Below are 4,588 nucleotides of genomic sequence, written 5' to 3' on the forward strand. Positions count from 1 at the left end.
ACATACTGTGGGCAAGTGATCTGCAATGTGGATTTAAGTAGAGAAGTTTTTTTAACCTCAAACCTAGGTTGACTGGTTCAGTTCAAACAAAATCTCCAAAGACCTTGCTTCTTTCTTTCTTTCTTTTTTTTTGGTCAGTGTTTTTGATGTGGTGATAACTTTAAATTTGTACATACTGTAATTAGAGTAATAGATACATAGACACTAGACTATATGATCTATTTATGACAAAGAATAACTAAAAGCAATTTATATTTAACAAATTTAGAACATACCTCTTTCTTTTTTTCTTAGACAGCAAGAGAAAAATAGAAGCATGGGTGAGACCTTCAGTTGGTGTAAGTTAGCTCTCTAAGAAGCTATGCTGATTTACATGATTTTAGGGTCTGGCTTTTTACTAATGGAATTAATGCAACTTTTTTTTCTGCTTAATAAATTTGCTGCAGAGTACCCAACAAAGTGTATGTAACCATGAAGCTTCCTTGAATGCTTTATACTGTTTTATATATATGGGGGGGAGGGGCACACAGATTATTTATTAGTTAGGGCTCTTTTCGGTCAGATCTACAGGGGAAAACCAAAACAGGAGGCAGGAAATTCAATAAGTTCTCACTCTGTGGTTTCTGGATTGTTCTGTTGGGGAAAATACGTGCAGAAGCCAATCTGAATGGTTTAAAAGAGTTGCACTAATTCATTAACAAATTGCAGCATTTATTAGAACAGAATTAAGGTACAAGCAGGGAGCATCCAGTTCCCTTCATCTATCTTCAGACTGACTCCTTCAAGTCAGGCGTTTATATATCATTTGACCATTCACCTTCTTCACATTAATTCCACAGAAGGACCACACATATTAATAAGGCCTAATCCTTATCTAGAGCTATTCATCTATAAATCTCAAAGTGCTTTACAAAAGGAGTATCAACCATGGTACATGTAGGGAAACTGAGGCACAGAGCTATGAAGAGACTTGCCCACAGATGCCCAGCAGACCACTAGCAAAGCCAGAATTAGAACCCGAGTCTCCGACGCCTCAGTCCATTGCTCTATCTACTTGTATGTGCACAAGCACGCCCCAAACAGGCCTCTGGGCTGAATTTGACTCTACCCATTCAATAGGTAAAAGGATTGTGTTTTCTTTTAAACCTGCTTATTTACTCACCCTTATATTCTTAACCTCATACTCAATAAGGATACATGACACAGTTTTATTCCTTTGTCTTCCACTCTGTAGTCTCCACCTGGGGAAGAACAAAGGTTTAATTCAGGGAGCAACCTGGAGATGATAAGAAGATATGGTGGAAAGGGGCAGGAGGAGAAGATGACAACCAATCAGTCTCGGGGGCGGGGGGGGGTGAAAAAAAGGGGGAATTCCAAGAGTTCTTAACTTTATGAAGTAGTAAGTTTCTGCCTCTCTCCTAGGGGTCATAGAGCAGCCAAACTTTGGCCATGATCACTGTGATGTAGTTAGATTTGGCCATGCTGGCCAAAAAGAGGATAATGAAAGACCATGGGCTGCATCAGACACACCGTTGAGCCTCTGTGAGGGGTCAAGTCTGAAGGGAGGAGTTAGAAGAGGAAAAGTCCAGCTCTGTAGTAGCTGATGGGGAGAGGGAGTGGACCTCTTGATGTAGCCCTGAAAAGAAGGGCCTGGATGGGGCCAGAGAATTCTAAATGTCAGAGCCTTCTTGGGTCTGTGTGGGCCCTTTTCTGTTTCTTTTGTTCCCCATAACTAGTTTGGTTCCCCTTTTTTGGGACATTCTGAAAGCGATCCTGGGAAGAGACTGTGAGAAATACTCAATGTATGGGCCACAGTAGGAAGCAGCCCAGGGATACTTCATCTCAGAACAACCAGTCCTTCTTTGCTTCATACAGAGTCTTTGGGCTTGAACCCCAAGTAGAGGGTGGGCCTGGGTTCCTCTAAAGGTACACTGGGGACAGTGGTGTAAAGAACCTGGAGCCCTGGGCTGGAAGGCTTACAGAGCTCAAAGTTGGACTGAAGCTCCTGTATGATGCTTCCAGATTTATTAGTGTGTTTATCTCAAAGCGGTAGGACTACAAGTGACCTGACTGGAGGACTGAGTCAAAAGAAGTGTCATACTAATGTAGGGCTGAAGAGATTGTCTTCAGGGGCCACCAATGGAAAAGAGTCTGCTTTGCCACACACAGCCATGGGGTAGCTTTCCCCTTACACTGCTGGAAAGCTCTTGTTCTCTCTAAACATAAGTGTGAGAGTCCCTCTTACCTAACTCCCACTTCATTCAGGGGCATCATTTCAGGGTCCATGTAAAACACAAAAGAAGCAGATCCTCAAGGCCTTGACTTATACTGCATCAAACACACAGACTCCCTGAGAGTAAGCACTAGACCTTTTTTTCCTAATTATGGCAAGTCAAAAAATCCTCCTAACTTACTGTACCGCAAACATCCCATTTCCTCTGTATTGAACGAAACTAACTATCCCCATATCAGAATAAATCATCTGTATTGATAATCATGGTACCAGTCCAATGACTAATTGTGAATTTCAAAGGTTGCAAAGCTAAGTATCATCTTGTCATACAGGCTTTCCATTTCCACATCTGATTAATACATGCCAAAGGGCGATGATCAGTCAATTGGAAAAAATCCTGTTCCCATTAAATAATATCTGATGGCTTCCAAAGCCCATTTTATCCCACACACTTTTTTCAATAGTTGAATAATTTAATTCTGAATGGAATTTTTTGACTAATGTAAATTATGGGGTGCTTTTTTCTCTTACTTCCTGGCTCAATACAGCTCCAAGGCCTGCTTCTGATACATCAGTGTGGACAGTAAAAGGCTGGGTGAAATCAGGACTATGCCAATGCTGGATCATTGCAAAACTTGTGCTTCGTGATAACAAAACTTGAATGTCACACTTAACTCTATCAGGCTTCTTTTTCTGATCTCTTATAATATGTTTATAACAGGCCTTGAATGACTGCAAATTATTATTAGGGTTGTCAATTAATCACAGTTAACTCATGAGATAAACAAAAAATTAATCATGATTAAAAAAATTGTGATTAATCGCACTGTTAAACAATAGAATAGAAACTGAAATTTATTAAATATGTTGGATGTTTTTCTACATTTTCAAATATATCTATTTCAACTACGATACAGAATACAAAGTGTACAGTGCTCACTTTATATTTTATTGCAAATATTTGAGCTATAAAAATAGTATTTTTCAATTCATCTTATACAAGTACTGTAGTGCAATCTTTTTCTCATGAAAGTGCAAGTTACAAATGTAGGGTTTTTTGTTACATAACTGCACTCAAAAACAATGTAAAACTTTAGCGCCTACATGTTCACTTAGTCCTACTTCTTGTTCAGCCAATCACTAAGAGAAATACGTTTATTTACATTTACGGGAGATAATGCTGCCCACTTCTTAATTACAATGTCACCTGAAAGTGAGATCAGGCATTTGCATGGAAATGTTGTAGCTGGTGTCACAAGATATTTATGTGCCAGATGCATTAAAGATTCATATGCCTCTTCATGCTTTGGCCATCGTTTCAGAGGACATGCTTCCATACTGATGATGCTTGTTTAAAAAAAAATGTATTGATTAAATTTGTGACTGAACTGCTTGGGGGATAATTGTATGTCTCCTGCTCTGTTTTACCCACAATCTGCCATATATTTCATGTTACTGCAGTCTTGGATGATGACCCAGCACACGTTGTTCATTTAAAGAACACTTTCACTGCAAATTTGACAAAATACAAAGATGATATGTGAAATTCTGAAAGATAGCTACAGCACTCAACCCAAGGTTTAAGACTCTGAAGTGCCTTCCAAAATCTGAAAGGTATGAGGTGTAGAGCATGCTTTCAGAAGTCTTAAAAGAGCAAGACTCTGAGGCGGAAACTACAGAACCCAAACCACCAAAAAAGAAAATCAACTTTGTTGGTAGCATCTGATTCGTGAGGATGAAAATGAACAAGCATCAGTCTACACTGCTATGGATGGTTATCAAGCAGAACCGATCATCATGCATGTCCCCTGGAATGGTGGTTGAAGCATGAAGAGACATATGAATCTTTAGTGCATCTGGTATGCAAATATTGTGCAACACTAACTACAACAGTGCCATGCAAATGCCTGTTATCACTTTCAAGTGACACTGTAAATGAGAAGCAGGTAGCATTATCTCCTCTAAATGTAAACAAACTTATTTGTCTGAGCAATTGGCTGAACAAGAACTATGACTGATTGGACATGTAGGCGCTAAAGTTTTACATCAATTTATTTTTGAATGCAGGGTTTTTTGTGCATAATTCTACTTTTGTAAGTTCAACTTTCATGACAGAGATTATACTACAGTACTTGTATAGGTGAATTGATGCTGAAATTGAGCAACTCAATGATAAGAGAATGGCATTTCGTGCTTGGCAGAATGACAAATTGTAATATAAAAAGAAAGAAACCCATGCCAAGTTGAGGGCGGAAGCACAACGTAAAACCAGATAACTTAAATGGTGGACTCAGAAAGTGCACGAACTCCAACATCTCGGATATCCTCAATACATGTGGTTTCTTTAGTGCCATC

Source organism: Mauremys mutica, chromosome 5 (assembly GCF_020497125.1).
Source record: "Mauremys mutica isolate MM-2020 ecotype Southern chromosome 5, ASM2049712v1, whole genome shotgun sequence".
NCBI classification, from domain to species: Eukaryota; Metazoa; Chordata; order Testudines; family Geoemydidae; genus Mauremys; species Mauremys mutica.